Source organism: Oryza sativa, chromosome 2, assembly GCF_034140825.1.
Source record: "Oryza sativa Japonica Group chromosome 2, ASM3414082v1".
Classification (NCBI taxonomy): Eukaryota; Viridiplantae; Streptophyta; class Magnoliopsida; order Poales; family Poaceae; genus Oryza; species Oryza sativa.
Genome location: NC_089036.1, coordinates 21,683,478 through 21,696,175, shown reverse-complemented (window position 1 = coordinate 21,696,175; position 12,698 = coordinate 21,683,478). Strand labels below are relative to the sequence as shown.

Sequence of the window (12,698 nt, the reverse complement as noted above, 5' to 3'; positions counted from 1 at the left end):
CATAACCCTGGCATACTGATAGTTTTTTTTTCTAAATATAAGTTGTTTAGAAACTTATAGACACTTCAAGGGTTTCTTCTGATTGGATGAATTCTAAATGTAGGTTGGTTTGTGGTTAGGGTAGGAAGAGGGTTCGATTGAGTGGATCAAGGTTAGAAGGATGTTGGCTTCACTTAGCGACCGCAAGGGGTGGTGAAGGCGTGAATCAACTATGGTGCCATCTCAACCTTAGAATAAGGGCGTCGGACAACCATGCTGGATTGGGTTGGGAAGCACAAGAAGGGAGCAAAATGGTTAGGAGTTAGCAGAGGTGAGGTGGGTTCTAGTTTGCTAATACACCATAGTTACAGAGATTGTTAAACGTCGCATCAAAGAGCGGCAAATACTTAAATATCTCGTCAGGGAGAACTAGTGGCAGCCTCTCTAGGAGGCCTCAGTTTGGTTTGGTTGGCCAAAACCAGCTGTAAGTTGATTTTTTAATAGGGAGTTATTGAGTTAAAGAGGAATACAATATTATTATTTATAGAAATATGTGTGACGAGTGAATCTTAAAGCAAATCTTATAGGGGTGTAACTACACACGTATACCCTCCGTCGGGATAAAAGCACAATCCTAGCCAAGATTGTGTTAATGTTACGGATACAATATATCTCCAATACTTGTATTCGTAACTGTCGAGAATACCGTATACCCAGTTTTATACAAAAGGCGTTATATCCAGTTTTATATATAAGGTCATATACGTCTGCACTCCTTCCATACATTCCCTTACATGAGCATTACACATGAACACATATCCTCTACAATACCACACTTGTAGTAGCAGTGGCTGACAGGTAGACCTGATCCCACATGTTAGCGGCAGTTATTGTAGATGTTGAACTTCGATCCGGATACTAAGGTCTTATCTGCTCATAGCTTCCTTGGACTCCCCTAGTTCTACTTGCAAAAGGGGTTACTTGCCTGTATAAATACAAGAGGGAATGACATCAAATCATAAGCCATAGAAAGAACCTCATCGAGATCAAGGAAGCCCTATATCTAGCCACCTACTCCAAGTTGCCAAATCAATTCTCATCGAGATTAGTTTTGGTAGGCTAGACTAGCATAACTTGCTCCCTTTTGTAATGGGTGTGACTTGCCCTAAGGGCAACACCAATGTATATAGTAAAATTAGTCTATATAGATGGGACCCACATATACGAGCTTTAACTATTATAACCTTCACAATGTATATAGATATCAAATAGTATTAGGAGGAAAGAGGAAGTAGAGACAAATAACATATTTTATTCTCTATGGGCAGCCCATATGTTTATGGGTAGCTTTTGTTATTTCTTTGTTATGGACTAGTTCTACAATGTTGATAGGTAGCTGAATGAAATATTGTATTGCTTATGGACTACTTTTTGCACACATTGTAGATGCCCTAAGAGTCATATATACATATAAATTAGAATGGCTATTATCTAGCTTGGGAGCCTGAACCAGCATAAAAATACATATCTTCCTTTCGACATGTTGTTAAAATCATGATGTAACCCTTCGACTCTATGTTTCTAAAATACCGTTTTCCAGTCTAACCCTTCAACATGTTGTTAAATTCATGATCCTAAATCAAAATGAGAAGTTCTATGTAGGATCACAATATAAGTACTGTATATATAAAATTGTAAAATCGTAGAATCAGGCATCTTAATTAGGATAGTAAATTAAGATAGTAAAGTTGTAAAATCGTATGATAATCGAGATGTTGACAACCTTGATCTAGTTTTGAAACTGGAAAGAGATTGAGTTTGGAAGGAGTATTTGCGTTGTAAATAGACATACATTTTTGCATAGAAAATTGAGCAGTTCGCAACATACATTTTTGTTTTTTTACCGGAGGAATCGATGAGTAATTAACTAAGTATTCTCTTGTCTGAAAATATGTCAACCCAAGAGAGAAGTAAAGTTACTCCGGAAGTAGTATATTTTAGCACGGGTGATTAATTGGGTACAGTAACAGCTCGTGATTGGTCTTCAATTTGAATTTAGCACGACGCGTACTATAGTGATCGGAGTACTCCTTCACTGTCAGCTTCCTTGCTTGCCGCCGTCCTTCATCAGGTGTCGGCACAACAGCATACTATGATGCATGTCAGGTCGATCCAATATCCATCCCATCGATCGATCGGTCGATATCCGGTCAATCGAGCGAGCGTACGGCGAATCATCCCCCCCACGATTCGCCCACGGCTCATCGATCCATCCATGAATACGATCGATCCACCCCCCACCTGCGCCTGCACATCTCGATCGAGATCGATGGAGATGGAGATGTTCCAGTAGTGGTCTTCCTTTCCAGGATTTGACCCGACGGCGTACGGATCGAAGGCAAGCTAGCGCGGCTGTGGCTGGTCCACCGTCCACATGTGTGCATTGCAAGCGTCCCAGCTGCTAGCCTCGGTGGCCGCACGTAGTACACCGGCCATCGCCGTCGCCGTCGCTGCAAGCTGGAGTAGCTAGCTAGCGCTAATGATTGGAACCGCACAAAGGACGACAGCTCAAGCAGGGCCGGACGGACGCCTAGCTAGCCTGGCCGGCCGCTTGCGCTGAATTACTTCTTCATGAAATTCTCTCTTTCGATTCTTGGTGTTGATTAAACTCACCTGTCGCCTGCGAGCGGGCGAGCCGTGCAGTGCAGTGGTACATGTGCATGTGCTGATGGATGGGATCGATGCATGCATTTGGTAAGTTAACTTGCCTCATCTCGCCCTGCCTAAGCTAGCTACTGGGCATATACATATTTATATGTATACTCCACATCCTTCTCAAAATAATTCAATCTAAGATATTATTTATAGTACAACGAATGTGGATAGGTTTTCATTTAAATTTATTGTGCTAGGTAATGTCACATACTATCCTACTATCCTAGATTTATTTATTTTAGAACTAAGTCAGTAGATGATTATAATAAGCTATAGGCGCACAGAAGAAGGTCTAGCATATCTACTTCCTCCATCCCATAATATAAAGTCATGTTTGGATAATGGGTTTGGGATATAATTTCCCACCCCTCAAAGGGTAAGTTTCAATCCTAGCCATGCATTCTTCTCACTCCATTTTATTCTATCCGCCCATTCATTTCTATTTCCCAATCCCACCTCTCCTAACCCATTATCCAAACACACCCTAAGGGATTTGGTGGATGTGACATATCCTAGTATAATGAATTTGGACAGACACAGGATGTGTCACACCCACCCAAATCCTTATATTACGTGACGGATCAGGGAGTATATTCGTGTGTCCAATCCAATTAATATTTGGTTGCTTATGGAAAAATGGAGTAGCTAGCTAGTACTATGGCGAGAGACGGTTAAATTGATAGTGTAGTAGTCCAGATGATTAACCTGTGCATCAAGGCAAATGCAGTGGCCTTCTTCTAGTATGTGGAGATTATGGATACCCCATACCTATACGGCATGTATAGGCTGACTGGGTATGGGGTGCCATGTATAGATATAATATCTTTAGAGGGACTCGGGTTAAATTCTAAACTTGTATGTCAAGGAAATACCCGAGATCCTAGTCGGTTACGATTGTATTTTATCTGTAACTGCTTATTCCGTTAGGGATATGGACTGTATTTTGTAATACGGTCCCCTTCCTCTATATAAGGAGGGGTCCGGGTGCTTTTAGGGGCACGATTTTCTCCAGATCATACGATCAATAATACACTCGGCGGATCAATCCCCGGACAAGAGTAGGGTATTACTTCTTGATTAAGAAGGCCTGAACCTGTATAAAATTCCTTGTCTTTAAATCCATCCACTTTTTTAGCTTGATAGCCACCCCCTTTTAGTATTGCCGAAATCTTGTTTCGACAGTTGGCGCGCCAGGTAGGAGTAGTGTCAAGTTCTTCGCCGACTAGTGCGATGGGTTTCGTTTCCGGCATCGACGACTTCGTCTTCCCTCCCGGGCAGGCGTTCCGGTTCGGCAGCCTCAACTTCATCACCAACGACTTCGGCAAGATTTCTCTCCTCGACTCGGATTCGAACTAGTCGGGAAGAGGCCAGATCTCCGCCCCGTTCGATACCCCGAACTCAGCCGAGGTCTACCCCAAGATCATCTCCACCGAGTTGGCTTCAAACCACTCGGACGAGATCCAATCTACTTCAACACGACCCGATCAAGACGATGGGGCCTATCCGCCAATTCTGATGAAACTCCCTGATGATTTGGCTGCTGTCTTCACCACAAGGGCATCTTTTCCCCGCAAGCCTAGGCGGGATCCGGCTTCAGCCCCGGCCCAGCCTAGCTCCAGGGAAGTCGGCGTCATACTCCAGCCTCTCGGCACGGTTTCGACGGAACAACTGGACGGCTACCTCAGCTCCCCCGGCGTCGACTCACGACCAACGGAGATCGTGGAGTACGACGACTTCGGCTACCGCTACGACTACCGCAACCTCGACGACTTCGATGAAGGCTTTGAAGACAACTACACACCTCTCTACTTCGGCATCTTCATGGCTGACAACGAGACGGAAGAACAGCGTAAAGCCTAAGAAGCAGAAGAATTACGCGCACAACAGGAAGCCGAAAGATGCCGACTGGAAGAGGAGCGCCAAGCACAAGAGCGAGAACGGCTACAACGTGAGCAACAGGAACGCGAACGGGCTGCAAAAGAGGCTGAGGACCGGCGATAACGTGCCTTGGATGCCGAGCGACGAGCACGGGAACTTATCAGGCAACAAGACGTTGAGGGAACAGCGGTTTTCCGCACCCCCAACAGAACGCGGTTGCAGCGATCACCCTCCTCGACACCCTCCTCAAGGAAGACGCGCTCAATCAAGCCAATCACGTCGTCAACATCTTGAACCAGACCAAGACCATGATCATCGCCTCGGTCCCGGTTAACTCTGCAAGCGTCCGCACGCCGACTGGCAGCCGAGTTCCCCCTCTTCGATCTCAAGACTATCACCAACCAAGCCTCAGCGTCGTCGGCGCGGGATCCAGTCGTAGGAGCAGGGGTCACGACGAGCGATCTGTCCACTCGCCTCCCGAACGACACAGGGAGCGTCGAGTTGAACGACCACGCTCCCCACATCGCAGGCGCCCCGTCGATCTTCGCGATACTATCAACCAGCGTCGCGCGGCAAGAGGCTACTCTCCCCACCATTCACCAGATCGCTACGACGACGACGTGGATGGAGTTGCTGCCTTCACAAGCGACCTGCGTTGAGTGGATTGGCCGGCTGGCTTCAAGCCGACTGGAATCAAGAAGTATGACGGCACCACTAACCCGGAGTCTTGGCTCACCGTCTACAGTCTCGCAATTCGCACAGCCGGGGGAGACAGCAAAGCCATGGCGTATTATTTGCCTGTGGCCCTAGCGGATTCTGCCCGGTCCTAGCTTCACGGGTTACCTCGTGGCACAATCAGATCATGGGCAGAACTTCGCGACCACTTCATCGCCAACTTCCAGGGTACCTTTGAACGCCCTGGTACACAGTTTGATCTCTACAACATCATTCATAAGTCTAGAGAATCCCTTCGAGATTACATCCGACGCTTTTCCGAGCAACGCAATAAGATCTCCGACATCACCGAAGACGTCATCATCGCCGCCTTCACCAAGGGCATTCGCCACGATGACCTAGTCGGCAAGTTCAGGCGCAAGCCTCCCAGGACGGTCAAGCAGATGTTTGAAAAAGCCAATGAGTATGCCAAAGCCGAAGATGCCATTACCACGTCCAAGCAGTCGGGCACTACTTGGAAGCCAAAGAAAGATACGCCGACTACAGGGGGGAGTGGAAGTACCAATCACAAGGATCGCAAGCGTAAGCCTGAGGAACTTGTGGCAACTACTACACCATCCTCCCGACAACGTTCGCATGTCAACACTTTTGACAAAATCATGAACTCCCAATGTCCGCATCATCCCAATTCCAATCACGCGGCCAAAGATTACTTCGTCTACAAACAGTTTACAGAACAATACGCCAAGAACACACGCAAAACTTCTGACGGAGATCAAAGCACATCAAAGAAAAAGGATGATGAAGATGATGCCCCGACTGGTTTTCAAGACCACCAGAAGGAACTCAACCACATCTTTGGCGGACCCCTGGCTTATGAATCCAAGAGAAAGCAAAAACTAACCGAACGGGAGATCAACGCTGTTCAGCCCGACACGCCCCAATATCTTCGGTGGTCAGAGACAACGATTAAATTTGACCGCTTGGATCATCCTGACCAAGTGGTCCACCCGGGGCGGTACCCCCTGGTACTAGACCCAGTGGTTTGCAATGTCAAGCTTCGCAAATCCCTCATCGATGGTGGCAGTACACTCAACATCCTTTTCGCCAAGACTCTGGACGACATGCAGATCCCTCGGACGGAATTAAAGCCGAGTAACGCGCCCTATCACGGAGTCATCCCGGGGCTATCTGCTACACCACTCAGCCAGATCACTCTTCCGGTTACTTTCGGCACTCGGGAGAACTTCCGTACAGAGAACATTTGTTTTGAGGTCGCTGATTTCGAGACAGCATATCATGCCATACTCGGACGCCCGGCGTTAGCCAAGTTCATGGCTGTCCTGCACTATACCTACATGATGATGAAGATGCCTGGTCCTCGAGGAGTCATATCCCTGTGGAGTGACATCAAGCAAGCCGTCACATGCGACAAGGAAAGCTGCGAGATGGCCCAGACCCGCGAGATCACGCTCGCCCGAGAAGAAATCCGACTGGCTGCGTCCATATCAAGCAAAGGAGAAGTGCCTGCAACCAAGATGTCAAAGAGCGGAGAAAGCGACGCCAAAACCAAGAAGATCCCCCTAGATCCCTCTGATCCTACTAAGACAGCTGTAATAGGCGCTGAGTTAGATTGTAAATAGGAAAGTGTGCTCATCACCTTTCTTCAAAATAATAAAGATATCTTTGCGTGGAAACCATCTGATATGCCTGGTATTCCTATAGAGGTGATTGAGCACTCTTTACATGTTAAGGAAGACGCTAAAACAATCAAGCAACGACTCTGCCGTTTTGCACAGGATAGGAAGGATGCGATCAAGGAGGAATTGACCAAGCTGTTAGCAACAGGCTTCATCAAGGAAGTCCTTCATCCCGACTGGCTAGCCAACCCAGTCCTAGTTCGGAAGAAGACGGGGCAATGGCGCATGTGTGTCGATTATACCGACCTCAACAAGTCTTGTCTTAAAGATCCCTTTGGGTTGTGTTGCATTGACCAGGTAGTTGACTCAACGGCCGGCTGCGAGCTACTTAGTTTTTTGGATTGCTACTCAGAATATCATCAGATCCGACTAAAGGAATTTGACTGCTTGAAGACTTCATTCATCACGCCCTTCGGGGCCTACTGCTACATCACCCTGCCTTTTGGATTGAAGAACGCATGAGCAACTTATCAACGCATGATCCAGAGATGTTTTTCAACTTAGATCGGCCGCAACGTTGAAGCTTACGTGGATGACGTAGTCATCAAGACCAAGCAGAAGGATGATTTGATTATGGATCTAGAAGAGACCTTTGCGAGCATCCGTGCTTTCAGGATGAAATTAAACCCTGAAAAGTGCATCTTCGGAGTACCGTCAGGGAAGCTACTTGGATTTATGGTATCCCATAGAGGCATACAAGCCAACCCAAAGAAAATCAACGCCATCCTCAACATGAAACCGCCGAGCTCCCAGAAAGATGTTCAAAAGTTAACTGGCTGCATGGCGGCGCTCAGCCGGTTCGTCTCACGACTCGGCGAGCGGGGGATGCCTTTTTTCAAGCTGTTAAAGAAAATTGACAATTTCCAGTGGGGACCCGAAGCACAAAAAGCCTTTGAAGACTTCAAAAAACTTCTCACTACTCCACCAGTTTTAGCTTCACCACATCCGCAAGAGCCGCTGTTGTTATACGTGTCGACAACTTTCCAGGTTGTAAGCACAGTCCTGGTTGTTGAGCGTGAAGAAGAAGGCCATGTTCAAAAAGTCCAACGACCAATCTACTTCGTTAGCGAGGTTTTGGCTGACTCCAAGACAAGATACCCTCAGGTTCAAAAGCTACTATATGGCGTTTTAATTACCGTCAGGAAATTATCTCACTACTTCCAAGGACACTCGGTCACGGTGGTCACATCGTTCCCACTCGGGGATATACTTCATAATCGCGAAGCAAATGGGCGGATCGCAAAGTGGGCCTTAGAGTTGATGTCTTTGGATATATCATTCAAGTCGCGAACTTCGATCAAGTCCCAAGCTTTAGCCGACTTCATCGCCGAGTGGGCCGAGTGCCAAGAAGACACGCCTGCAGAGAAGATGGAGTATTGGACTATGCATTTTGACGGGTCAAAGAGGCTTTCAGGTACTGGAGCGGGAGTTGTTCTAATCTCCCCGACTGGAGAGAGGCTGTGCTACGTATTGTGGATACATTTTTCTGCGTCTCACAACATGGCAGAATACGAGGCGTTTCTTCGCGGACTAAGGATTGCAATCTCTTTGGGAATTCGGCGTTTGATAGTTCGTGGAGATTCTCAGTTGGTTATTAATCAAGTTATGAAAGAGTGGCCCTGCCTTGATGATAACATGACCGCTTACCGACAGGAGGTGCGCAAGTTGGAAGACAAATTCGATGGACTTGAGCTCACCCATGTTATTCGACACAACAATGAGGTAGCCGACAGATTGGCTAATTTTTGTTCAAAATGGGAAGCAGCCCCTTCCGACGTGTTTGTTGAACATATCTACGAGCCAACCGTACCAAGGAAAGAAACAATCAAGGCCGCGGACACTCAAGACGTAAGCATGATTGAAGCCGACTGGAGAGAGCCCCTCATAAGATTTTTGACAAAACAAGAACTTCCTCAAGATAAAGATGAAGCCGAGCGGATCTCCAGGCACTGCAGAGTTTATGTCATTCATGAGACTGAGCTGTACAAGAGAAGTCCATCGGGAATCCTGCAACGCTGTGTTTCTTTAGAGGAAGGAAGACAATTGCTAAAGGATATACATTCAGGTATCTGTGGCAATCACGCTGCCGCACGAACCATCGTTGGAAAGGCTTACCGGCAAGGTTTTTTCTGGCCTACAGTCGTGTCCGACGCTGACAAAATTGTGCGAACATGTGAGGGTTGTCAATTTTTCGCCCGACAAACTCATCTACCAGCTCAGGAGTTGCAAACCATCCCGTTATCTTGGCCCTTTGCGGTTTGGGGGCTCGACATGGTCGGCCCGTTTAAAAAGGCAGTCAGTGGTTATACTCATCTCTTTGTGGCTGTTTACAAATTTTCCAAGTGGATTGAAGCCAAACCGGTCATCACAATCACGGCAGACAAGGCTAGAGATTTCTTCACCAACATTGTGCACCGGTTTGGGGTACCCAACAGGATCATTACTGATAACGGCACTCAATTCACGGGTGGAGTATTTAAAGATTTCTGTGAGGACTTCGGCATCAAAATTTGTTATGCCTCCGTAGCGCACCCCATGAGTAATGGACAAGTCGAACGTGCCAATGGCATGGTACTTAAAGGAATAAAAGGGCAAGTTTTTGACCGACTACATCCCTATGCCGGCAAGTGGGTAGAATAGCTGCCATCCGTACTTTGGTCCTTGCGCACCACTCCCCGTTGGGCTACGGGCCAGTCGCCATTTTTCCTAGTCTATGGAGCGGAAGCGATGTTGCCAAGTGAGGTGGAATTTGAATCTCTGCGATTTCGTAACTTCAGCGAGGAGCGCTACGGAGAAGACCGAGTAGATGATCTCAACCGATTGGAAGAAGCTCGTGAAGCAACCTTAATTCAGTCGGCTCGGTACTTACAAGGGATGCGCCGTTATCACAATCGTAATGTTCGATCTCGGGCTTTTTTAGTCGGCGACCTGGTTCTGAGAAAAATTCAAACTACACGGGATCGGTACAAATTGTCTCCCTTGTGGGAAGGGCCGTTCATAATTTCTGAAGTCACTCGGCCAGGTTCTTACTGACTCAAGCGTGAAGACGGTACTCATCTCGACAACTCTTGGAATATTGAACATCTTCGTCATTTTTATGCTTAGGCATTACTTTTGTATTTTCCTCTTTGACTGTTAACATCAAGTTGTCCCTTGAGTTATCAGTCGGGGGCTACTATAATAATAATGGAGTGTGATTTTTATCAATTCAATTTGCTTACTTGATTTATCATTGCCTTCTTTGATTTTTTTGGCTCAGTCAATGAAGGCTGGAAGTTTTTAAAAACTTTTGCGGGTTCTAGGCTCAATAAGGTTTGACAAAAACTTTTAAGAAATCAGGAGCTATGTTTAAATCATCAAGCACAGCATAAATTCATCAGTATTGTACAAATTGTACCTCCATCATCATCATCAATATCATCAAAATACAACATCAATTAGACTCAGTTCTTTCATCATCAGAATTACCAGACCCAGCTGACTTAAGGTCGTTGTCCTGGAATCTCTCAACCACATCAGCGGCTATCTTGTCATCGGCCTTTTGCGCATCACTAATAAGGTCAAGGGCAGCCTCTTCACTTGTCCCGTTAGCAAAGCCGTCAACAGCATCAATATCAATCTTCGGGTACAAGGACTTGGTCATCGCCAGCGCTAGGCCTACTCCCATACTCCTAGCTTCTTTGATGTTTTTAAAATATGTATCCGGAGCAGCTCTCAGCTTGTCGAAGATCTCGATAGCATCAAGTGAACTCGGACTGTTGTTATTGAAAAACATTGCCTGGACGAGTGGTGTAGCGGCATTGGCGACTTCATCTCTGGCTCCTTCAAGCTTCTTGATTTTATTAACTAAGACGTCGAATTGGGCCTGGGATTTGATCTTGCGGTCTACATGAGTAACTTTACATCAATGACTAGGCATGAAGATGAGAGTGGTTTTTGAAGTGTTAGTTACCAGTACCTTCGACATCTTTCAGAGCCGAGTCCCTTTGTTTTGCCAATTCGGCTTTGTCTTTCTCTAGAGCTTGGATCCGCTTTTCCAGCTCGGATATCTTGGCAGTTTGCACTGTATTGCTTCTTGTTGGTTGATATCACATGGATAGCAGTATAAATAAGTCAGACAAAGACGGTATTTATCTTTTGACGAACCGCTCAGCTCAAAGTTGGAATCTTGGAGCACGGCGATCCGGTCTCTCAGATAATGCTCAGTCTTCCTGGCGAGCTCTTTAGCTTCGTGCAGCTGTTTTCTGGTGGCCTCAAGGGTTCCAAGATGGGGAACTAATTTTTCAAGAGTTGCAGTCTTCGCCTCATTCCTGAGATGGATTCTCTGTGACACAAATTTATCCGTATTTGAGCAAAGTGGCAGACAGGATGATTGAAGCTGTGTATAAGAAGACTTACATTTACGAGGCGAGTAGCTTGGCTGAGTGTCCTTTTCAGCAGACATACTTCCTTGTCCTCTTATTGCTTATTTATTACGATCCCCTGTGGCTGCATTTCGTCATCCCACCACTTGACTAATATGGGTGGGCGAGAATCTTCAGCTGATTGTATCCGGAGGACCTCATCTTCGTCGCCGATCATCGGGCCTTAGGCATTCATGCATAATGGTGAAACAATTGAAGAAAGTCTGTCGGATCAAAATAGATTTGGAGGATTTGCTTACCTGTTATGATTTCCGGTCGGGGACAAGCAGGACCTTGCACCCTAACAGGGGAATTAGTTCCAGAGTTGGCGCCAGCGCTCGTCTTGGGAGGGCTATCAGCCTGGGTCTCTACCTCCGGGATGTTATTATTTTGCCCTGTGCCCGACTGATTTCCAGTCGGAGGCTCTTGATTAGCACCAACTCCAGCTTCGGTCGACTGATTTCCAGTCGGGGGCTCGTCGTTGGTCTCTACGTTGTCGGTTGTTGGTTGATTATCACTCGGGCGATCTTCGGCGGTCGGCCCGGTTTCTTTTGAAGGGCCCGTCTCCATGTCAGTCGGCTCAGGGTCTTTTCCAAAAGGATCTATGTCAGATGGCTTCCTACAAATTTAAATTATGCTATCAGTGCTATTTCAATAGTGAGTAAGCAGCAATACAAGGAAGATGGCTAAATGATTTGTACCTGGAGGATTTCCTGATTTTCGGCATGGGACGACTGGATGTTTTCTTCTTCGGGTTAGCTTGCCTTGCTGGTTTTCCAGTCACCCCTTGCTACCAGCTTTTTCAGAGTTATCATTTTCATCGTCGCTCAGAACCAATTTCCTCTTGCGGCAGTCTGATTGGTTGGCCGATTGAGTGGTGCTGGGTTGAGAATCAGACCGGATTTTTGGTCCTCCGCCAGCTTGACCAGTTTGCCGACGGGGTGAGCGGCGTTGAGCAGTTGGAGGGTCTGATTTCATCAAGGCGAATTCCTGGGCATGATGATTCAAGTTTTCAATCAATTTTGTAGATGTTAAAAGCATGCTTTTGAGAAAGGCTGAGATTTTAAATAAATACCGGTGGAGGGGGGTTGAAAGCGTTGTACGGCACCACTGGCAGCAAGTGTGAATAGCTGACTATGATTGCATTTGAGAAGATTTTATACATTCTCTCCTTCATAACTTTGAATTCAAGAGATTCAGGATCTTCACGGTTAGGGTCATGCTTGCCGTCGAATTCAAAAGCTGTGCGAGATCTTTCTTTGATTGGGGCCAGCCGGCTCTTGATAAAATGTCGGGTGATCTGTTCCCCTTGCAGACCTCGCTCTTTTAGTTTCAGCATACGGTCCAT

General features: G+C 46.6%; 1 pseudogene; it reads left to right on the top strand.

Annotated features, from left to right (window-relative positions):
• The first annotated feature begins 3,924 nt into the window (after positions 1–3,924).
• On the top strand, positions 3,925–4,554 carry LOC136355267 (uncharacterized; annotated as a pseudogene).
• Positions 4,555–12,698: the final 8,144 nt, after the last annotated feature.